Raw genomic sequence first — 24,947 nt, forward strand, 5'->3', positions numbered from 1 at the left:
AGTAAAAAAATACAAAAAATGTAGCTGGGTATGGTGGTGTGTGCCTGTAATCCCATCTACCCAGGAGGCTGGGGCAGGAGAATCGTCTGAACCCGGCAGGCAGAGGTTGCAGTAAGCCGAGATCACACCACTGCACTCCAGCCTGGGCAATAAGAGCGAAAACTTCGTCTCAAAAATAAATAAATAAGATTAGGGGGCTGGAGGCAAGGACCACATGGTGTCTGGCCAGACTTTACATTTCTTCCTCCATTCATTCACCATTCACTCTGGTTTATTAAGCACCTCCTGCACTTTGAACACTGTATAACACGTGAGAGGATAAAAGATTTTTAATAGCAGCAGTTTCCATTTAAAGAGAGCTTACTATGGAGTAGGCACTGAACACTCACGATAATTCTATTAAGTATTATTATTAACCCCATCCATCAGTTGAAGAAAAATGAGCCCCAGAAAGGTTAAGCAAGTCGTTTAAAGTCACAGAACAAAGAAGGTGCCTGGATTTTCCTATGCACCTGTATCTGTGTGGACCCAAAGCCCCGGCACTTCACAATGAACTCCAGCGTCCTCTAGAAATCTAGGAACCGAAGGACCTCTTGACAAACTGCTCTACGACAGTAACGAGGCCTTAGAGCTGCAGCCAGACTGACTTCGAGTTTCGGCCGCATCCTTTTCTGTGACCCTCAGCAGGTTCCTTCACTCTTTTGAGCCTCAGTTTCCCCAATTGTATAACGAGGGTTAAAAAACCATGCCTTTCTCTCAGGGTTATTGTGGGTATTCATTGAGAAGACGTGTGTGGAGCCCGGTGTCCGGCACCCAGTGGGAGCCTGGAACAGTCATTAGGATGTCTGAGTCCTTATCACTCGTGCGCAGCACAACACGACCGTGGGCGCAGGGTTGAAGGCGGTTCCCTGCGCCTAGCCTCTTGATAGGAACCTTCAGGGACGGGTGGACTTAAAGGAGCCGGTGGCCTTAAGAGTCCAGTCGATGCTGCCACATAATGAGCCTGGGGAAAAGCCCCGATCCCAAGCGCCAACAGAGCAGCCGACCTCAGCCAACCTCAACCAACACGTAGGCGAGGCTGCCCCGGGTGAGAGCCAGCGGCGAGAAGACGCGCTATCGCGAGATCGGTGGTACCCACGCGTTTACAGGCCGGAAGTGAGGGGCGGGCCTAAGGGGGCGCGCTCCTTTTGAAACCTGAGACGGAGACCTGCGGAGGGCGAGGGCTGGTTGGAGGTCGCTGTCCTTTCTGGGAACCGAGCAGGGGTCGCAGGAGGGCGGGGATGGGTCAGCGGGGACCTCTGAGTGGGGTCTGGCTGAGAGAGGCCACAGTTTCATCTTTGGGAAGCTACTCTGGGCCGGCCACACGCCGTGATGCGGACTGGCGAGGCCCCCCTGCCTCCACTGCTCTCCTTGACCCGAGAAATTCAGCTCAGCCCGAGCCTCCAGGCAACCTCCCTTTGGCTCCGCCTTTTAAAGGACCTTTACGGTAAATAACCCCGACGCTTAGGAGAGCTTCCTCTTCTGGGCCTTCAAACTTACCTAGGCTAGGCCTCTTCTATGGCCATGCAAGAGGTCTTAGCAACGTGTTCACACGATCACAGTTTAAAAAATATATATAAGTAGCAAAACTAAGATATTTTAAACCAAATCTGTTCTTAACAGATTTAAAGATTTTAACTCTTTAACAGGTTTAAAGAGACCGCTGTCTTTTTCCACTGTGACTTTGCCTATCTGGAGGCATTGGAGTGGCTGTGAGCATTTTTAGGCATTTTGGAGTAGGGAATACACTGAGTTTGAGTTTATGTGGCTCGTGTGTTTTGGCTAGCCTTCCAGGAATACCCCTAGTCCCCACTGTGCTGAATTACAAGCACAGTAACCTGAGTGTGTCAGAAGTCTTTTGGTCATAGATGTCCAGCATCAAAAAAATGGGGAGATATATTGGTCACAGTACAAGGTAATGTGAAGTTCCTTGATCGCTTATGGCGCATAACAAAAGGCTTGGTAGTTTCCCACGTTTGACAATCATCCTAAAATAAGGAGTTGGAAAACTGGATCTTTTCTAAGCTAGCAGCGATAACAAATTTTGATCTACCATTAGAGAGAGGAATGACTCAATTATCTTCCTTTTCTCTCCATAGAATGACAAAAATGTTGTTAAAGAGGCCATGAAAGAATACACAGCCAAAAAATGTAGTGAGAAAGTGCTTAGTGATATGCCAGGCAGTTAATTTAACAAATAGTGTTATTTTCAATTTTTTGTGTGTGGTGTTTTTGGTATGAGCTTTTTTAATTTTGTAGAGTGATGTAATTTCTTTTCTCATTTTAAATATTTATATTTGTACCTACTTTTGTATTTTAAATTTTCTATTCTTTTTCTTAACGAATACCATGAGATTATATAAGCTCGGGCCCCCAAATCTACATCTGCCCTTGCATGGTTGTTATCCCCTCCTAACCACTCTGCTCAGGGCAGGGCATGTGTTTATTCTCCTAATTTTTGAGATGAGGAGATGGAAGCCCAGAGAGGTCAAGTCTCTTGCCCAAGGCTTTGCTACTGAGACCAGCAGAACTAGAAGTAGAACCCAGCTCTTTTGGTTCAGTTCAGATGTCTGGTCACACCAGAGAAATGTCCTAATCTAAAACATTTCGCCATCTTCAGGGAGTGGAGTTGAAGTGTGTCTACTTGGCCTGCCTTTGGGTTCTGGATTGTACCTAGCGCAATGAAGCTAAAAGGGAACGAATTGTGTTTCTGAAGTGCCTCCCAAATCTCAGATGATGGCAGCCCGCTCTGTGTTCTCCCACCCACCTCTCCCCCAGCAATGAAAGAAGGCTAGCATCTGGTAGGAGACAACCGCTGATGAACTTCAGCCATGAGACCTCTCTCTGTATCAGGGTGGGAAGTATGGAATCCTTGAACAGAAACAGAATCCGCTGGTGAACCGGCTGTGTGTGAATATGCATGGGAACATGTCTTTGTTATTTCTCAAGCCAAGTGTATTTTTGGTCTGTTTCCCTGGAGACTTATAGGGAATAGGGAGAGGCCTTACCAAGTGTAGTATAATTTTGCCAGCTCCACTTCCTTTCCAGTTCCCCAAATTAGTCACCCCATCTCTCCACTTGGACTGATTTTTCCAGGGTCACTAACAACTTCTTTTTGTTAAATCCAACATTTCAGTCTTTATCTTTAATCAGCTCTCCCCTGCTGCCGGTGTTCTGCACCCAGGCTGGAGTGCAGTGGCGCGATCTCAGTTCACTGCAACCTCTGCCTCCCAGGCTCAAGCAATCCTTCCACCTCAGCCTTCCTAGTAGCTGGAACCGCAGGCTCGTGCCACCATGTCCGGCTGATTTTTTGTATTTTTTATAGAGACAGGGGTTTCGCTATGTTGCCCTGGCTGGTCTTGAACTCCTGAGCTCAAGTGATCCTCCCACCTCAGCCTCCCAAAGTACTGGTATTACAAGTAAGCCACTGCACCTGGCCTACCAGTGGTCTTTTCAAATGTAAATCTGACCCACCTCCACTTAAAAATTCATCATTGCTGCTCATTGCTTTTAGGATAAAGACTCAGTTGAACCCAGTCATCTCCAGTATAGACCCAGTCACTCATATTGATCTTTCATTTCTCCCATGGGCCATCCACCTCCCTGACACAAGGCTTTTGCACATGGTCCTTTTATTTATACCTACTATTTCCAGACATTGTTTTGGTGCTGGGGATACGACAGTGAACAAAGCAGGCAAACATTGCTGCCATTCTAGAGTTCACTTTCTCGTGGTTGCTTTTTGGTTGGAATGTTCTTGACCTTTTTGTTTTGTTTTGTTTTTGTGTTTTTATGTTTGTTTTTTCATAGGGAGTTTAGGATTTATTTATTTATTTTAGAATAACAGCTTTATTGAGATATAATGCACACACATTAAAACTCATAAAATTCACCCATTTAAAATGTGCAGTTCAATTTAGGATATTCAGAGTTGTAGGCCAGGCGTGGTGGCTCACACCTGTAATCCTGGCACTTTGGGAGGCCTAGGTGGGCGGATCACTTGAGGTCAGGAGTTCGAAACCAGCCTAGCCAACATGGTGAAACCCCATCTCTACTAAAAATACAAAAAAATTAGCCAGGTGTGGTGGCGGGTTCCTGTAATCCCAGCTACTTGGGAGGCTAAGGCAGGAGAATTGCTTGAACCCGGGAGGCAAAGGTTGCAGTGAGCAGAGATTGCGCCACTGTACTCTAGCCTGGATGACAGAGCGAGACTTGGTCTCAAAAAAAAAAAAAAAAAGAATATTCAGAGTTGTAAATATTGATTCTACCTTCACCACAATCAATTTTTTGAAATTTTTTCATCACCCCAGAAAGAAACCTTAAACCCATTAGTAGTCACTGCCCCCAACTCCCTCAGCCTAGACAGCCAGTCTGCTTTCTATCTCTATGGATTTGCCAGTTTTGTACATTTCATATAAATAGAATCATATGGTCTTTCGTGACTGGCTTCTTTCACTTGGCATAATGTTTTCAAGCTTCGTCCACACTGCCACGCCGTAGCATGTATCAGTACTTCAATTTTATTGCCAGGTAATATTCCATTGTGATAGATCACATTTTGTTTATCTGTTCATTCGTGGAAGGACATTTGGGTTATTTCCACTGTTTGGCTATTATGAATAATGCTGCTATGAACATTCATGTACAATGTTTTGAATGAACATATGTCTTCATTTTCTCGGGTATAAACCTAGGAGTGGAATTGCTGGATCCTATGGTAGCTTTATGTTCAACTTTTTGAGAAACTGCCAGATTTTTACAAAGTGGCCGTACCATTTTACCTTCCTAACAATAGTATATGAGAATTCCAGTTTCTCTACATCCTTGCTATTATAGGTTGAATTGTGGCTCCCCAAAATTCATGTGTCGAAGTCCTAATCCCCAGTACCTCATAATGTGAACTTATTTGGAGTCAGTCATTATATTAATAGAGTCATTATAGATGCAATTAGTGAGGCTAAGATGAGGTCTTATTGGAGTAGGTTGGGCCCCTTATCCAATATTACTGGTGTCTTTTATAAAAATGGGGAATGTGGACACAGAAACGCACACAGGGAGAATGGCACATGAAGACTGGAATTATACTGCCATAGCCAAGGACCTACCAGAAGCTAGGAGAGAAACCTGGAACAAATCCTTCCTTGGGGCCTTCAGAGGGAGCATGGCCCTGTTGATAACTTGATCTTGGACTTCTTGCCTCCAGAACATGAGACAACAAATTTCTGTTGTTTAAGTTACTCAGTTTGTGATACTTTGTTATGGCAGCTTTAGCAAACTGATACACTCCCTGACACTTGTTATTTTCCATTTTTGTAGTTATAACCATCCCACTGGGTGTGAAGTGGTATCTCATTTGATTTTGATTGGCACTTCCCTATGCAAATGATGTTAAGCATGCTTTCATGTGCTTATTAACCATTTGTGTATCTTCTGATAAATGTCTATTCAAATCCTTTGCTTATTTAAAAAAATTGGGTTGTCTTTTTACTATTGAATTTTAGGAGTTCTTGATGTAGTCTAGATAGAAGTCCCTTATTAGATATATGTTTTGCAAACATTTTCTCCTATGCTCAGGTATCTTTTCACTTTCTTTTTTTGTTTTAGAGACAGGGTCTTCCTCTGTCACCCAGGGTGGAGTGCAGTAGTACTATCATGGCTCACTGAGCTCACTGAGGTTGCAAACTCCTGGGCTCAGGAATCCTCATACCTCAGCCTCCTGAGTAGCTAGGACTACAGGGGTGTGCCACCAGGCCTGGCTAATTTTTTTTTTTTTTTTTTTTTTAAGAGCTGGAGTCTCACTATGTTGCCCAGCCTGGTCTTGAACTCCTGGCTTCAAGCAATCCTCCCATCTCAGCCTCCCAAATTATTGGGATTATAGGCTTGAACCAATGAACCCAGCACTGTTTTCACTTTATTGATGGTGTCCTTTGAAGCATAAAAGTTTTTAATTTTGATGAAGTCCAATTTATCTATTTTATAACTTTATTGCTTGTTTTGGTGTTGTATCTAGTCCCCTTCTGTCTTGGTCTAGCTCAAATGCCACTTCCTCGGGGAAGATTTCATTTCTTTAATATATGCAAACTCTCTTTGCAATTATAAATTTTTTTGAGCGAGATTTGTTTAGTTGTCCTCCCCTCTGGACTGTAAATTCCAAGAGAGTAGGGTCCAAGTCAGGTGTCTGTCTTCCCATTCTGTCCCTATCCGCCAGCACAGTGACGGCTTGGTAGCAGAGCAGGTGCTCAGAATTGCTGAATGAATAAACCAATAAATGCTGAGTTGACTCTGTGGACCATTTCCTCCATGAAATGCTTTTTTTTTTTTTTGAGACGGAGTCTCGCTCTGTTCCCCAGGCTGGAGTGCAGTGACACGATCTTGGCTCACTGCAACCTCTGCCTCCTGTGTTCAAGTGATTCTCCTGCCCTAGCCTCCCGAGTAGCTGTGATTACAGGCACCCACCACCACGCCTGGCTAATTTTTCATATTTTTAGTAGAGATGGGGTTTCACCATGTTGGCCAGGATGGTCTTGAACTCCTGACCTCAGGTGATCTGCCCGCCTTGGCCTCCCAAAGTGCTGGGATTACAGGTGTGAGCCACTGTGCCTGGCCAAAACGCTTTTCATTTGGCCTTGAGAATACCCACCTCCTGCTTCTCCTCCTACTTCTCCAGCTGCTCCTCAGTCTGTCTGCTGGTTCCCTTTCAATTATCTATCCAGCAGGTTGAGACAGAAGGTTAAGTAGGATTGGGATTGGGCACAGGCCCTCCTCTCCTTTTACCCTTCACACTCTCTGCTTCCACTACCAGGGCTTTAATGACCATTTTTAGACTAACGGCTCTCAAATCTGTTTCCTACCTAGATGGCTTTCCTGAGCTGCATATCCAACTACCTACTGGATGCCTCTAGTAGAAAGTCATATAGATTCCTAAAATGCAACGTGGTCACAGCCTTTATCTTTCCTTACCCCCAATCCCAATCCTGCTTAACCTTCTATCTCAACCTGTTGCCCTAAACCCAAAATCCAGGCATTGTCTGTCTTAGATCAGTTTCCCCAGAAATAGACCCTGAGATGAAGATTAGTATGCAAGTGATTCATCAAGGGAGTACTCCCAGGGGAGAGCAGGAGGATGTGGAGAAAGCAGGACAAAACATGGGGGTAAAAATCAAGCAAGAGTGCCATTTTAGGCCAAGCCCCACAGAGATACTTGGCCTAATGCCACAGGGGAACACTTGGAACCTGCCCTGACCCCATTCCAATTGTCTGGAAGAGTTTGTGTAGAATTGGTATTATTTCTTCGTTAAATGTTTAGTAGAATTCACTAGGGAAGCCAACTGGGCCTGAAGTGTCCTTCGTGGGAAGATCTTTAGCTACACATTCAATCCCTTTGATAGCTATCCAGTTACTTTGATTCTCTGTTTCTTGAGATTTTTGGTAAATGAACCCAAAGAATGTGTGGCAATGCCTGGATTTCGGGTTTGGGGCAACAGGCTGAAATAGAAGGTGAAGCAGGATTGGAATTGTGGGAAAGGAAAGATAAAGGCTGTGGCCACGTTTCATTTTAGGAATCTCTATGACATTCTACTAGAAGCACACAAAGAATGTTCATTTTATCTAAATTGTCAAATTTATTGCCACAAAGTTATTCACAAAATTCCTTTTTAAACTTTTAAATATCTTTAAAGTCTGTTGTGATGTCATTTGTTTTATTTCTGACATTGGTAATTTGTGTCTTCCCTCTTTTTTTCCTGATCATTCTGGCTAGAAGTTTATCAATTTCATTGATATTTCTCAAAGAAGCAAGTTTTAGTTTCATTGGTTTTCTCTGTTGTTTTTTAAATTATTCTGTTGAATTTAGCCAGGCACGATGCCTCACGCCTGTAATCTCAACACTTTGGGAGTCTGAAGCAGGTGGATCACTTGAGGTCAAGTGTTCGAGACCAGACTGGCCAACATGGTGAAACCCTGTCTCTACTAAAATACAAAAATTAGCCAGGCATGGTGGCACATTCCTGTAATCTCAGCTACTTGAGAGGCTGAGGCACAAGAATTGCTTGAATCCAGGAGGCAGAGGTTGCAGTGAGCCAAGATTGTGCCACTGCACTCCAGCCTAGGCGACAGAGTGAGCAAGATCCATCTCTAAATAAATAAAAATAAATTATTCTATTGAATTTAGAATTACTTTATTTTTTTTAATATGGAACACTTCACAAATTTGCATGTCATCCTTGTGCAGGGACCATGCTAATCTCTGTATCATTCCAGTTTTAGTATGTGTGCTGCTGAAATGAGCATGATTGAATCATGGTGTCTATTTTGAATTTTTAAAATTTCCCATTTAAAAAATGTATTGATTTCTGCTTTGATATTTATTATTTCCTTTTTATCTACTTACTTTCAGTTTTACTTACTCTTCTTTTTTTAGTTTCTTAAGTTGGAAACTGAGATCATGGATTTTGGACCTTTTTTTTTTTTTTTTTTTTTTGAAATGGAGTCTTACTCTGTTGCCCAGGCTGGAGTGCAGTGGCACGATCTCACCCACTGCAACCTCCACCTCCCAGGTTTCAAGCAATTCTGCCTCAGCCTCTTGAGTAGCTGGGACTACAGGCGCCCACCACCATGCCTGGCTAATTTTTGTATTTTAGTAGAGACGGGGTTTTGCCATGTTGGCCAGAATGGTCTCGAACTCCTGATCTCAGGTGATCCGCCCACCTCGGCCTCCCAAAGTGCTGGGATTACAGGCGTGAGCCACCACGCCTGGTCTCCTTTCTTCTTTTCTAATACAGGTTCTTAGTGCTATGCATTTCTAAGTACTGCTTTTAGTAGCACCCCACAAACTTCACTGTTTTGGATTTTTATTTTTATTCAGTTCAAAATACGTTCTAACTTTTTTATTTCTTACTTGATCCATAAGTTATTTAGGAGTATGTTATTTAATTTCCAAATATCTGGGAAGTTTCCAGAGAGCTTTCTGTTAACGATTTCTAATTTAATTTCATTGAGTTTAGAGAATATACATTGTGTGTCTTGAATAATTGTAACAATAATTTTAATTGTTTTATGCCCCCAAAATGGCCTATCTTGGTAATTGTTCCGTGTGCACTTGAAAAGAATGTGTATGCTGCTGTTGTGAGTGGAGTGTCCCATAAATGTCAATTAGGTCAAGTTGGTTGACAGTGTTGTTCATATTTTCTGTAGCTTCATGAGTTTCTGTCTATGTGTTCTGTCAATTATTGAAAGGGATATTGAAACCTCTGAATATAATTGTAGATTTGTCTATTTCTCCTTACAGTTCTCTCAGTTTTTCAAAACCAGTCTTGAAACTGGTTTTAGGTGCATAAATATTTAGGACTATTATCTTCTCTTGGTGAGCTGACCCTTGTATCATTGTAAGATGACCTTTATTTTCTCTGCAATCTATTTTATCTGATATTAATATAGTCACTGTGAATTTCTTTTAGTATTGGCATCATATGTCTTTTAACCTATTAGTTTCTTTATATTTAAAGTGTGTTTCTTTTAGGCAGCATGTAGTTGGGTCTTTTTTTAAAAAAATCCAAACTGACAATCTGTGCCATTTAATTAATGAAATTACATTTAGTGTGATTTTAAAGATATGATTAGGTGTGTCAGCACCTTGCTATTTGTTTTCTATTTGTCCTGTCCATTCTTTGTTTCGTTTTCCACCTGCTTTTGGGTTGACTGTTTTTGTATTTTTAAAAAATTCTGTTTTATTTTCTTAATTGGCTTTTTGCTATAACTCTTTTTTTTTTTTTTTTTTTGACAGGGTCTTGCTCTCTTGCCCAGACTGGAGTGCAGCAACGTGATCACATTTCACTGCAGCCTGCAACTCCTGGTCTCAAGCAATCCTCCCACCTCAGTCTCCCCAGTAGCTGGGATTACAAGTATGCTCCACCATACCTTGCTAATTTTTAAATTACTTTAGAGACAGGATCTAGCTCTGTTGCCCAGGCTGGTCTTGAACCCTTGGCCACCAGTGATCCTCTGCCTTGGCTTCCCAAAGTGCTGGGATTATAGGAGTGAGCTACCACACCTGGCCTGTAACTCTTAATATCATTATTTTAGTGGTTGCTGTATGGTTTATAGCATACATCTTAAATTTATCATAGTCTATGTATTCAAGTTCACTAATCATTTTTTCTTTAAAATCTAATCTGCTAATCCGTTTCAGTGTATAATTCATCTCACACATTGTAGCTTTCATCTCTGGATGATCAATTTAGGTTTTTAATTTTATACACCTTCTAAGTGTCTACTTAACTTTTGAACATACAAAATATAGTTGTAACAATTGTTTTACTGTCCTTGTCTGATAATCCTAACACCTATGTCAGTTCTAGGTTGGCTTCCATTGATTTATTTTTCTCCTCCTTATAGGTGATATTTTTCTGCTTCTTTGTAAGCCAGGTAATCTTTGATCAGGTGCCAAACATTGTAAATTTTACTTTGTTGGGTGCTAGATTATTTTGTATTCCTTTAATTATGTTTGAACTTTGTTCTGGGATGCAGTTACTTGGAAATGGTTTGATCCTTTTGAGTTTTGTTTTAAGCTGGGCTATAAAGGAAATCTCAGCAAATTTTACAGGATTGAAATCTCTGACAAATTAAACTAGAAAGCAATAACAAAAAACAACCAGAAGATTACAAAATATTTGGAAGTTAAGCAACACACTTGCTAAAAATGTTCTCATGGGCCAAAGAAGAAATCACAGTGGAAATAAGACAATGTTTAAAACTAAATGATAACAGAGAAATGGCTTATCAAAATTGTGAGTTCACTGAAAATGCTTACAAGGAAAAGAAAAAAAACCTGTGAGGGTATTTTGATCATTGTTCAATGTATATTGGAAAAGATGGCATTCTGCAGCTATTGGGTATGATAATTATATGTCATCTAGATCAGTTTTGCTAATCATGTTATTCAAAATCTCCTATATCCTAATGATGACTTCTTGTCTACTTATTCTACCAGTTATTGAGAGCTGGTAAAAAAAAAACTTGGAGAGTTAAAAAATCTCCAACTATTATTATGGATTTCTCTTTTTCCTTTTAGACCTGTCAGTTATTACTTTTATGTTTTGAGGCTGTTTTTAATTGCATATGTAGTTAGGATTTTATATTTTCCTGTTAAAATTTCTCTTTCATTATTATGAAATGTCTCTCATTATTTCTAGCGATACTTTTCTCCTTACGTTTATGATACCAGTACAGATACACCAGCTTCCTTTTGGTGTTTTCATGACTTATTTTTTTTTCTTTTTTTAAAAAAACCCTTTCTTTTTTTTCTCTTTCTTTCTTTCTTTCATTTTCTTTCTTTCTTTCTTTCTTTCTTCCTTCCTTCCTTTCCTTTCCTTTCCTTCTTTCTCTTTCTCTCTCTCTTTCCTTTCCCCCCTTCCCTTTCCCCTTCCCCTTCCCCTTCCCCTTCCCCTTCCCCTTCCCCTTCCCCCCCCCCCTCCCCTCCCCTCCCCTTCCTTCTTTTCTTCTTTCCAGAGTCTCGCTCTGTTGCCCAGGCTGGAGTGCAGTGGCACGATCTCAGCTCACTGCAACCTCCACCTCCCAGGTTCAAGTGTTTCTCATGCCTCAGCCTCCCAAGTAGCTAGGATAACAGGCGTGCGCCGCCACACCCGGCTAATTTTTGTATACTTAGTAGAGATGGGGTTTCACCATGTTGGCCAGGCTGGTCTTGAACTCTTAACCTCAGGTGATCCACCCACCTCAGCCTCCCAAAGTGCTAGGATTACAGGCATGAGCCACCACACCTGGCCAAAAATCCCTTTATTTCCAACCTTTATGCATCCTTATGTTTAAGGTGTGTCTTCTATAACAGCATGTAGTTGTTTTTTTTTTCTTGTCCAGTCTGAAAATCTTTGCCTTTAATTGATTTATATTATGGTAATTACTGATACTGTAGGGTTTAAAGTATACGATTTTGCCATTTTTTTCCATTTTTCACATCTGTTTTTTGTTTCTTTTTACCTCTTTCTTGCCTTCTTTTGGATCAATCAATATTTTCCTAATTATTTCATTTTCATCCTCTATAAATTAGTAGTCACGTGTTTGCTATTATTATTATTTTATTACCCTACATATTATAGCATGCATCCTTGGCTTAATTAGGTCACCCTTGAATTAGTACTTTCACCCTTTTCTAAATAACTCTAGGGACCTTATGACACTTTAATTCAGTTTAGCATTCTCCTGGCTTTCATGTTATTGTTGTCATGTATTTTTTTTTTTTTTGAGACAGAGTCTTGCTATGTTGCCCAGGCTGGCCTTGAACTCCTAGGGACAAGGGATCTGCCCTCCTCAGCCTCCCGAGTAGCTGAGATTACAGGAATGTGCCACCACACCTGGCTGCAGCAAGGCTTTTGACAAAAATGGTTGAAAGAATTCAAAACTGAGGATCCTAGTGCTGAGGGTGGGATATTTTGTGTTATTGGTCAGTAAGAATGTCTCTTACTTGAGATATGAGTCCTGAAGGTGGTAAGAGTTGATTTATTTAGACAGACTTAATTTTAATTAGTGAAAACTAAAGAACTGACTTGTATTTTGGTCTGATGTATGATTGTTTTAACTTTGCTGCAGTAGCACCTACAAGAGGACCAACATTCTCCAGGAAATTCTGTCCTTTAAAACCATGAGATGAATAATCTTGGTCTGGAAGATATTCATAGAAAGAAGCTTAGAATGTCTGATTTTTGAGCATGAATTAACTGTACAGTCATCAATTAAATAAGCTGATCCACTGAGTAATTGTTGAGATGATGCTTCTGGATGCTGAATAATGCTAGCCCAGAATGGGGATTTGACATTGATATATTCTTTCCTATTAACAAATCCAGTTTTCTTTCTTCCTCCCATCCTCCCTCCTTCTTTCTTTCTTCCTTTCCTTTCCTTTCATTTGCCTTCCTTCCCTTCCTTCCCTTCCCTTTCACAATATTTTACTTTAAAAAAATTATGAAATCCATCATGTACGCTTCAATGTGTTAAATGTATATGTACATTTTAAAGATTAATAGTCCAGTGAACATCTATGTACCCACTACTCAGGGTGAGAAACAAATATAACGATGGTCTCGTGTGTTCCCTGTGGGCTCTTCCCCAATTCTTCCTTCTCCACAGAGACCACTTCCACCTGCCTTCTGTGGTAGTTATCTTATAGTCCTCTTCGTAATTTCTTTTTTTTTTTTTTTTTTTGAGATGGAGTCTCGCTCTGTCGCCCAGGCTGGAGTGCAGTGGCGCCATCTCGGCTCACTGCAAGCTCCGCCTCCTGGGTTCATGCCATTCTCCTGCCTCAGCCTCCCGAGTAGCTGGGACTACAGGCACCCACCACCACACCTGGCTAATATTTGTATTTTTAGTAGAGACTGGGTTTCACCGCATTAGCCAGGATGGCCTCAATCTCCTGACCTCGTGATCCGCCCGCCTTGGCCTCCCAAAGTGCTGGGATTACAAGCATGAGCCACCGTGCCTGGCCCCTCTTCATGATTTCTAACACCTCTGAATTCTTCTACTGTATATATATATACACACACACACACACAATTATATGTATATATATATACATTATATATATACACATTATAATGTGTATATATATAATGTATATATATAGTAGAAGAATTTACTTTCTATATAGTAAATTTTGTGTATACACACACATACACATACAAAACTGGATCAGTAAGGAATTTACACTTACTTCTTTAGATGAAGACCCCCAGGAGAAGGTAAGATGATAGAGTTTCTGGGTCAGAAGTGACCTCATTTTCCCTGAAAGTTTACAGGGCAAAGCCACAAGTGAGTCTGTTATGTTTGGGGTGTTTGTCCTCTTCAAATCTCATGTTGAAATGTAACCATCACTGTTAGAGGTGAGACCTGGTGGGAGGTGATTTGATCATGGGGGTGGATCCTTCACGAATGGCTTAGCACCATTTCTTGGTGATGTTCTCTCCCAGTTAGTTCACATGAGATCTGGTTGTTTAAAAGAATCTGAGACCTCCCCCTTCTCTCTTTTGCTCCCTCTCTTCACCATGTGATGTGCTGGCTCCCCTTCACTTTGTGCCATGATTGAAAGCTTCCTGAGGCCTTCACAAGAAGCTGATGCTGGCACCATGCTTCCTGTACAGCCTGCAGAAACGTGAGTCAAATCAAAGCCTGTTTTCTTTATAAATTACCTAGTCTCAGGTATTTCTTTATAGCAGCACAAGAATGGACTAACACAGAGTCTGTGGGAAATAGGACTCAAAAAATTGGTGGCAGGGTGAAGTGTCACCCAAATACTGGCCATCAGGCAGGAATATGGTCAGAGGGAGTAGGCTGCTCTTATTTTCTCATTCAAAGTTCCCACAGCCTACTTTCAGCTCTCAGGAATGGGTCAGAAGAAAACATTTTTGTGGGAGTGAAATAAATATCTTTAGATAATCCACGTAGGAGAGTAAGGAGGGAATAACAGGAACTTCATCAACACATGATATATTAATCCATTTTAACTATAAAGAACTACCTGAGACTGAGTAATTTATGAAGAAAAGAGGTTTAATTTACTCACATTTCCACAGGCTTAACAGGAAGCATGGCTGGGAGGCCTCGGGTAACTTACAATTGTGGTGGAAGGGTTAGGGGAATCAAGCATGTCTTACCATGGTGGAGCAGGAAAGAGCGAGAGTGAAGAGGGAAGTGCCACACACTTTTGAACAACCAGATCTTGTGAGAACTCACTCTCACAAGAATAGCAAGGGGGAACTCCACCCCAATGATTCAATCACCTGCCACCAGGCCCCTCCCCCCACATGTGGGGATTACAATTCGAAATGAGATTTGGGTGAGGACAGAGCCAAACCATATCATTCCACCCCTGGCCCCTCCAAAATCTCATGTCATCACATTTCAAAGCCAAGTTTGCCTTCCCAACAGTCCCCCAAAGTCTTAACTCATTCCAGCATTAACTCAAAAGTCTAAGTCCAAAGTCTCATCTGAGACAAGGCAAGCCCCTTCCACCTATGAGCCTGTAAAATAAAAAACAAGTTAGTAACTTCCAAGATACAATGGAAATACAGGAATTAGGTAAATGCTCCCATTGCAAAAGGGAGAAATTGGCCAAAACCAAGGGACTACAGGTCCTATGCAAGTTCAAAACCTGGCAAGGAAGTCATTAAATCTTTTTTTTTTTTTTTTTGGAGACAGAGTCTTGCTCTGTCACCCAGGATGGAGTGCAGTGGCACGATCTCGGCTCACTGCAACCTCCACCTTCTAGGTTCAAGCAATTCTCCTGCCTTAGCCTCCCGAGTAGCTGGGACTACAGGCGCATGCCGCCATGCCCAGCTAATTTTTTGTATTTTATTAGAGACAGGGTTTCACTGTGTTGCCCAGGCTGTTCTTGAACTCCTGAACTCAGGCAATCCACCCACCTCGGCCTCCCAAAGTACGAGAATTACAGGCGTGAGCCACTGTGCCTGGCTGGAAGTCATTAAATCTTAAACCTCCAAAATAATCTCCTTTGACTCCATGTCTCACATCCAGGGCATGCTGATGCAAGAGGTGGGCTCCCAAGGCCTTGGGAAGCTTTGCCTCTGTGGCTCTGCAGGGTACAGCCCCCATAGCTGCTTTCATGGGCTGGCGTTGAGTGCCTGTGGCTTTTCTGGGCACATGGTGGAAGCTGTCAGTGGATGTACCATTCTGGAGTTTGGAGGATGGTGGCCCTCTTCTCAGGGTTCCACTAGGCAGTGCCCTGGTGGGGACTCTGTGTCAGGGCTCCAATCCCACATTTCCCCGCTGCACTGCCCATGAGGGCTCTGCCCCTGCAGCTGACTTCTGCCTGGACATCCAGGCATTTCCATACATCCTCTGAAATCTAGGTGGAGATTCCAAAACCTCAACTCTTGCCATCTGCACACCTGCAGGCCCAATATCACATCACATGGAAGCTGCCAAGTCTTGGGGCTTGCAACCTCTGAAGCAATGGCCCGAGCTGTACCTTGGCCCCTTTTAGCCATGGCTAGAGCTGGAGTGGCTGGGATCCAGAGCATCATGGCCCAAGGCTGCACAGAGCTGCTGGGGCCTGGGCCTGGGCCATGAAACCATTTTTTCCTTCTAGGTCTCTGGGCCTGTGATGAGAGGGGCTGCCTCAGCGGTCTCTGAAATGCCCAGGAGATATTTTCCCCATTGTCTTGGTTATTTAACTCTTCTTTACTTATGCAAACTTCTGCAGCAGGCTTGAATTTCTCCCCAGAAAATGGATTTTTCTTTTCTACCACATGGCCAGGCTGCAACTTTTCTAAACTTGTATGCTCTGCTTCCCTTTTAAATATAAGTTCCAGTTTCAGATCATCTCTTTGTTCATGCATATGAGCATACACTTTTAGAAACAGCCAGGTTACCTCCTGAATGCTTTGCTGCTTAGAAATTTCTTCCAGCAGATACCCTAAATCATCTCTCTCAAGTTCAAAGTTCCACAGATCTCTAGGGCAGGGGAAAAAATGCCACCAGTATCTTTGCTAAAGCATAGCAAGAGTGACCTTTACTCTAGTTCTCAATAAGTTCCTCATCTCCATCTGAGACCACTTGAGTCTGGACTTCATTGTCCATATCACTATCAACATTCTCGTCAAAACAATTCAACAAATCTTCATGAAGTTCCAAACTTTCCCACGTCTTCCTGTCTTCTTCTGAGGTTTCCAAACTGTTCCAACCTCTGCCTGTTACCCAGTTCCAAAGTTGCTTCCACGTTTTCAGATATCTTTATAGCTGTTGTAAATAATTTTCTGTATAGTCCATTTTCACACTGCTATAAAGAGCTGCCTGAGACTGAGTAATTTGTGAAGAAAAGAGGTTTAATTCACTCACAGTTCTGCAGGCTTAACAGGAAGCATGGCTGGAAAGCCTCAGGAAACTTACAATCATGGCAGAACGTAAAGGGGAAGCAAGCATGTCTTACCATGGCAGAGCAGGAGAGAGAAAGAGTAAAGGGGAGGTGCCACACACTTTCAAACAACCAGATCACATGAGAATTCACTCACAGTCAAGAACAGCAATGGGGAAGTCCATGCCCATGATTCAATCACCTCTTACCAGACCCCTCTCCTGACATGTGGGGATTAAAATTCAAGATGAGATTTGGGTGGGGATGCAGAGCCAAACCATATCACATGGTCAACACAAGCTTCTTGGTGATGCCCCAAACTTCAGAACCAGTTAAAGGTTTACCATCAGCCAGAAGAGCTGTGGGAATGAGCCTCCCAGAAAGAAGAGATGAAAGGTGTTTGGCATCTGCAATGATGATGATCATGATGATCATGATGCTGGCTAAATGCTGACTCTGAGCCCTGCATGATGGTAAGCAGTGTCTATGGATTGGCTCTTTAATCCTCATAACAATGTCTATCTAATATCTATCTAGAGGTAGATATTAAGATAATGCCTATTTTCCAAATGAAGAAACTGAGCCTCCAAGAGATTAAGTAACTGGCCCAAGGTCACACAGTTGGTAAATTGAAACCTGAGTGCTTACATAGATGTTTTCCAGGGATTGAGGCCACATTAACTGGTGGGAAGAGAAATGAAGAGCCCAGCACAAGGGGTGGACTGATGGAAGCATGTTTGGGCTAGTGGGAATAATAATAAAAAATAATAGTCAGCATTTATTGAATGCTTACTAAGTGGCTGGCATTGTTCTAAGCACTTTTACATGCATTAACTTGAGGTGAAATAAAACCCAAATACACAGAACTGGCAAATGAGGGTCCACGCTTGAGGGTTTGGAAAGACTTGGAAATACCCTTTCGGCACATCAAGCAGGCAAAAAAAAAAAAAAAAAAAAAAAGCTGCATTTTGGAAGCTTCCTCTGATCAAAGATACCCATTCATCCAACATTTATTTATGAAATGCCTGTTGTTTCCCAAGCAGTGTTCTAGGCACTGAGAACAGGACAGATTCCAGGAGAAGGAGAAGTCCAGGAACACAAAAAGATATAAAGAAATATTCAGAAATGCCATATTTTTTACCTTTTCATTGATACTACCAGAAAAGGGAAAAAGTAAATACTGTTTGATTTTGCCACCAGGCACCACAAAACTGCGCCCTTGCCTGATTTCATTTCAGCAAGCTTTACTGTGAAGTGTTTATGTGCTAGGCACCATGTGTAGAAGCGCTGGCCCAAAGATGAAGATGAAGTTTCTATCCTTAAGGCATGCGATGTGGGAGATGAACAGGTAAGTGGATAATTACATTACAAGTGATTCGTGCCATGATTGAGGTGTCAACAAAATTCCACGGGAGCAAAGAAGAGTGACTAATTCTGCCTAGGGGTGTCAGATAATGTTTAATGGAGGAAGGGGGCATCTCAACTGGGCCTGAGGGAGGACTAGGAGATTGCCAGGTGGAGATGGGGAGAAAAGACCTCTAGAGGGGAGTAGTTTGTGGACAGAATGATCTAATTGCAGATACTAAGTTCTGAAATATGGACTGTGCATGGACAGCCTAGTACCTTCACAATTGTGAGGGCAGGGGAGTCCACAGAGATTACTAATTTATTGAAAAAGCACTGAGGCTTGTGTTGGTGCCAGCTAAAAAGACTGAGTTGATAAACAACCCACCTTTGTTTCTCTATGCAGAAATCACTCAGACACCTGCCATATTTTTTCTAGCCTATGTTTAAGTTAAGGTGTCAAAAAGACTTGAAGTGCTCCTGTACACATTTGGGGAGGGGAGTATATTGGTACAACCCCTGTGGAAGGCAGATTGGCAACATCTGCCAGAATTACAAAGGCATATAGCTTGTGAACCAGCAAGTTCACTTCTAGGAATTTATCCTTGGATGCACTCAGTCACATGTAAAATAACTTTTGTATGAGTGTTCATCACATCATTGTAACAGCAAAAGATTGGAAAAAAAGTAAGTGCTCATTACAAGGGAATTGGTTAAGTAAATTATGATATCTCTTTAAAAAAATGGAACACTATTCAATCTAAAAACAATAAGGTAGCTCTTTCTGTCCTGTTAGAAATGATTTCAAGAATATATTGTCAAATGAAAAAAGCAAGGGCAGAACCACACATATCAAACAGGGATGGAAAGAATTCAAGTCCTCCATGGAGTATGCAAACTGCTCAATTAAAAGTCCCTGGGTTGCCCTAGCTCCAGCCCCCTTGTGATGTGTGATGCAAAACTCACTGTTTAAGCCAGTTGAGAAGGAGTTTTCTGGTTTTGTAGCCAAAAACATCCAGACACAGAACTCTAAGGTCAGGGGAGGCCTTTGTGTTTGGACCTAGAAAAATGCAGAAGCAGGAGGTAAATCTTTGACTTACAGAAATTCCCCAGTTTACTCCGTATTAACTCTAGTGGGCACTCTCAAGTGCTTTCCCCTCTAGAAATTCCAAGCCCTGAACTGCAGAGCAGCCAGGCATTCACATGATGCAGCCGTGGGGCTTTCTATGTAGAGATGCAATTTGGCAGGATTCAACCTGCCTGGCTTCTTTTTTTGTAAATACAACCTCATCAGAGCAACAAGCTAAAAGCCTGGCAGAATCTATTTGCAGTCAGGGAGCAAGAGTGCAATGCAATGACTGTTAGAACCAAGCCTTATGAGGTGGAACTTGAACAACTCGCTCTGTCCACAGGAGGCCCTAGATAGCCCGGACTCTCTACAGTGACTGAAAAACAGATCTCTGGATCAAGCCATGTAGTCTGAGACCTTGTGCACATAGCTGAAATTGTCCTGTTAGTATCATCCAGACAATTTTAAGGAGTCTTTGTCCATTCATTCAAGAAAAACAAATATTTGTCCCCAGCACTCTGCTAGGTGCTAGGGATACAACAATGAGCAAAACCAAGATGATCTGTCCTTTATTGACTTACTGTCTAGAGAAAGAGATGGTAATTAGTTAAATGGTTATTAAATAGGTATACAATTATAACTGAGCGGAATGTTATAGAGGAAAGATTCATGGCAGATCAGAGGCTAAAAAAAAATACATACATTAGAATGGAATCAGAGAAGCCCTGCCGGAGAAAATGACAGCTGAGCTGACATCTGAAGAATGAGTAGGAGTTAACTAGGTGATACAGGAGAAGAGCGTTCCAGGCAGAAGGAATGTTTCATGCAAAGGCCCTGGGGTGGGAGGGAGCATGGAACACTCAAGGAACTGAAAGGTCACCGTGTGGTTGGAGGGCAGAGAGTGGGGGGAGTGTGCTGGGAGGGGAGGCTGGAGCAGCAAGCAGGCGCCAGGCAGGGCCAAGCCACGGAGGAGATAGAAGTATTTTTGTAAGAGCAACAGAAAATCATTTGTGGTACAGAGTGTCAGTTGTCCCCCAATATTCACTTCCCCCCTTTATTCCTTTAATATTGGAACCCCTAAGTTTAGGCTCAGCATGCAGCTATCCAATTAAAAATCGCTTCCCAGACTCCTTTGCATATAAGCTTTTCCATGTGACCAAAACAACCTAGCCAATTGCTCTGGCCAATGGGCTGTGAGAAGTAAGTGCAGGCCTCCATTTCCTCCTCCTATTCTCCTCTCACTGACTCCAGTGCAGACACGATGGTGGGGGCTGGAGGAGCCATCCTAGGCCAGGAGATGGAAGCCATATGTTAAGGATGGCAAGGCAACAAAATAGAGGGAAACTGGATCCGCTCACCGTGGAAGAGTCATTGCAGCCCTGGACTATTAAACTCAGACCACATGTGACAAACTGATACACTTCTGGCTGCTGTATGGAGGGTAAAAGCAGTAGGCTCAATCTGGAGCTATTGCCACTACCCATTGAGGAGGATGGTGCCTTGAACCTACCTGCAAAGTAGCCATGAAGATGGGACCGGACCCCATTAGAACATCCTTTGTCCCGTATAGTGGAAACAGCACAAACTCTGGTCTCAGTGAGAGCCAAGTTCTGCTCTTGGGTTCATTACCTTTTCGCTGAGTGACCTTGAACAAGTTACTAAGCATCTCCAAGTCTCATTTATAAACCCAAATTAAGTTTCTTTTTTGGGAGTGTGATGACTAATTTTGAGATGGCCTTCAGACAAACTCCAACACTGGCTTTTTCGTGGGTCCCCAGGCTGATGGTCTGCTCTGGAGATTGTGGACTTGCCAGCCTCTGTAATTACATGAGCCAATCCCTTAAAATAAATCTCTCTTTCCAAATATGATACATACACATTTACACATCCTATTGATTCTGTATTTCTGGAGAATCTTGACTAACATGGGGGTTAACTTCCTATTAATTTATATACATAGAACAAACTGCACACACGAAGGGCACAGCTCAGTGAACTTTTACAAAGTGAAAACAACCACCATTTACAAGAATATCTAGAATATTAGAATTCTGTGAAGAAAGTTATAGCAGTGGTGTAATGTGTTACTCTAAATCCCTACATTGGCTGGGTGCAGTGGCTCACACCTGTAATCCCAGCACTTTGGCAGGCAAAGGCGGGCAGATCACCTGAGGCCAGGAGTTCAAGACCAGCCTGGGCAACATAGCGAGATCCCATGTTTGTAAAAAATTTGAAAAAATTAGCCAGGCATGGTGGTATGCGCCTGTGATCTCAGCTACTTGGGAGCCTGAGGTGGGAGGATTGCTTGAGCCCAAGAGATCAAGCCTTCACTGAATTATGATGGCACACCTTCACTCCAGCCTGGGCAGCAGAGAGAGACCCGGTCTCAAAAAAAGAAGAAGAAGAAAAGAAAACCTCTGGAACCATAACTACTTAAAAAGAGCAGGTGTGGTGGCTCATGCCTGTAAACCCAGCACTTTGGGAAGCTGAGGCGGGTGGATCATGAGGTCAAGAGATCGAGACCATCCTGGTCAACATGGTAAAACCCTGTCTGTACTAAAAATACAAAAATTAGCTGGGCATGGTGGCGGGCGCCTGTAGTCCCAGCTACTCAGGAGGCTGAGGCAGGAGAATCGCTTGAACCCGGGAGGTGGAGGTTGCAGTGAGCCGAGGTCATGCCACTGCATTCCAGCCTGGTGACAGAGCGAGACGCCATCTCAAAAAAAAAAAAAAAAAAAGATAAAACACATTAAGAATAATGCAAGACATGGGAGAACCATAAATCAGAGTTAGAAAAACTCTGAAATGTGATTTGACAGGATTCAGAAAAAATTTAGAAATGAAAGAAAAAGTAATTTCAAAAAGGAAGACTAAATTAAAAGAACACTGGAGTGACTTAACACAGCAGATGCTTTAAGAGAAATAGAAGGTGAAAAGGAGGAAATTATGAAAAATTGAAATAAAATTTTAAAAGATGAAAAAAATTCAAAGAAAGAGAAAATTACAAATATTTGTAATTTTATGAAGATAGGCAATGTATTAGGGTTCTCCAGAGGGACGTATGTATATATGAAAAGGAATTTACTAGGGAGAATTGGCGCACACCATCACACGGCGAAGTCTCACGATAGGCCGTCTGCAACCTGGGGGAGAAAGAAGCCAGTAGTGGCTCAGTCTGAGTCCAAAAGCCTCAAAAGCAGGGAAGCTGACAGTGCAGGCTTTAGTCTGTGGCTGAAGGCCCTACAGCCCCCAGCAAACCATTGGTATAAATCCAAGAGTTTAAAGGCCAAGGAACCTGGAGTCCGATGTCTAAGGGCAGGAGGAATGAACAGAAGCATCTAGCACAGGAGAAAGATGAAAGCCAGAAGACTCAGCAAGCCAGCTTATCCCACCTTCTTACCCCTGCTTTGTTCCAGCCACCTGGCAGCGGATTGGATGGTGCCCACCCACACTGAGGGTGGGACTTTCTCTCCCAGTCCACTGACTCAAATGTCAATCTCCTCTGGCAACACTTTCACAGACACACCCAGAAACAATACTTTACCAGCTATCTAGGCATCCATCTCATCAAGTTGACACCTAATATTAACCACCACAGGAAAGTAAGACTCAGCACAAAGTAAATGGAAATCCCTGAAGGGGAAAATCAAAACAAGGGAACAGCCTGAATACCATGGGGAGGCCTGTGTGGTGAGGCACTGAGTCCCCAGACCCTCCGATCAGTAGGGAACTGAGGCCTTCTGCCAACAGCCCCCCAGAGGAGGTCTGCCTGTGGGTATGCCAGCCCCAGCCAGGTCTTTAAATGACTGTGATCCCTTCATTATAGCCCCTTTGTAACCTCATGAAGGTCCCTGAGCCAGAGCCATTCAGCTACGCTACTCCCAAATTCCTGATTTCAGAGGCTATCAGATTAATAATGTTTAGCATTTGAAGTCACTACGTTTTGGAGTGTTTTTTTGTTTTTTGTTTTTGTTTTTGTTTTTTTAACACAGCAATAGATAACTAATAAAATTAGCATTAGGGAAACTTCCAGTATGAGACCTTTTCAAATATCCTTGCTAAACACGTCCTAATATGTGTCTTATGATGAATATGTGTGCATTTCTGTTGGGTATAAACCTAGGAGTGAAAATGCTGGATCACAGGATATATACATGTTCAGCCCTAGTAGACGCTGCAAAAGAGTCTTTTCCACAGGGTTGGTATCAATTCCCACCCTCGCTAGCAGAGTATAAGATTGCTCATACTCTCACCAACACTTGATATTTTCTGTCTTTTTCATTTTGGCCATTTTGATGGGTTGTAGTGGAATTGTGTCATGGATTTAATTTACATTTCTCCTGAGGTTTAATGAGGTTTAGTACCTTTTCAAAAGCTCAATGGCCATTTATACATCTCCATTTAAAAAACATTTGTTAAAGCCCTTTACCCATTTTTAAAAATTGAGTTATCTGTCTTTTTCTAATGGATCTATTCTTTTTATAATTCTGGAATTCTTTTCATATTCTGGAGCCAGTCCTTTAGTATATATATTTCTTTTTCTTTCTCTCTCTCTCTCTTTTTTTTTTTTTTTTGTTGTTGTTGTTGTTGTTGTTGAGACAGAGTCTTGCCCGGTCACCCAGGCTGGAGTGCCATGGTGTGATCTCGGCTCACTGCAACCTCCACCTCCCAGGCTCAAGTGATTCTCCTGCTTCAGCCTCCCAAGTAGCTGGGCTTACAGGCGTGCACCACCATGCCTAGCTAATTTATGTATTTTTAAGTAGAGACGGGGCTTCACCATGTTGGCCAAGTTGGCCTTGAGCTCCTGACCTCAAGTGATCTGCCCACCTCGGCCTCCCAAAGCGCTGGGATTACAGGTGTGAGCCACCGCACCCAGCTTATATATAAAATTTCTTCTCCCACTCTTTGGGTTTCCTTTTTACTCCTAAATTGTGGCTTTTGGTAAACAGTTCATTTTAATGTAGTCCAGTTTATCAATTGTTTTTTGTTTTTCTTTTCTTTTTTTTTCTGGAGATGGAGTTTCACTCTTGTCACCCAGGCTGGAGTGCAGTGGCACAATCTCAGCTCGGTGCAACCTCCGCCTCTTGGGTTCAAGTGATTCTCCTACCTCAGCCTCCCAAGTACCTGGGATTACAGGCACCCACCATGCCCGGCTAATTTTTGTATTTTTAGTAGAGATGGAGTTTCGCCATGTTGGCCAGGCTGGTCTCGAACTCGAACTCCTGACCTCAGGTGATCTGCCCGCCTTGGCCTCCCAAAGTGCTGAGATTACAGGCGTGAGCCACAGCACCCAGCCTAGTTTATCAATTGTTTTTGAGACGGCTAGTGATTTATGATCTGTTTAAGAAATTTTTGCCTATGCCAAGTCATAAAAATACTTTCCTATGGTATCCTCGAGAAGCTTTATTAGGTCTATGATCCATATAGAATGGATTTTTGTGTATGGAATGAGCTAGAGATGACAATTTACAATTATTCCAGTACTGCTTTTTTTTTTTTTTTTTTTTTTTTGATATGCAGTTTCACTCTTGTTGCCTGGGCTGGAGTGCAATGGTGCAATCTCGGCTCACTGCAGCCTTCGCCTCAGGCTCCCAAGTAGTTAGGATTACAGGCACCTGC

The 24,947-nt window shown here is 42.5% G+C and overlaps 1 long non-coding RNA gene and 1 other non-coding gene across 3 annotated transcripts in view; one reads left to right on the forward strand and one right to left on the reverse strand.

Annotated features, from left to right (window-relative positions):
• Positions 1–311: 311 nt before the first annotated feature.
• LOC129058131 (uncharacterized) overlaps positions 312–24,947 on the forward strand; it is a 29,808-nt gene continuing 5,172 nt past the window's right edge. The window contains exons 1-2 of one of the 2 annotated variants that reach the window (XR_008523021.1): positions 312–1,486; positions 18,116–18,263. This is a non-coding gene — a long non-coding RNA (uncharacterized LOC129058131). The remainder of the gene's footprint in view (positions 1,487–18,115; positions 18,264–24,947) is intronic. The other variant, XR_008523020.1, reaches the window with a different exon arrangement.
• Positions 8,225–8,328, reverse strand: LOC112132417 (U6 spliceosomal RNA). The gene has a single exon (XR_002914190.1). It is a non-coding gene; the product is annotated as a U6 spliceosomal RNA (small nuclear RNA).

This window comes from Pongo abelii, chromosome 11 (assembly GCF_028885655.2).
Source record: "Pongo abelii isolate AG06213 chromosome 11, NHGRI_mPonAbe1-v2.0_pri, whole genome shotgun sequence".
NCBI classification, from domain to species: Eukaryota; Metazoa; Chordata; class Mammalia; order Primates; family Hominidae; genus Pongo; species Pongo abelii.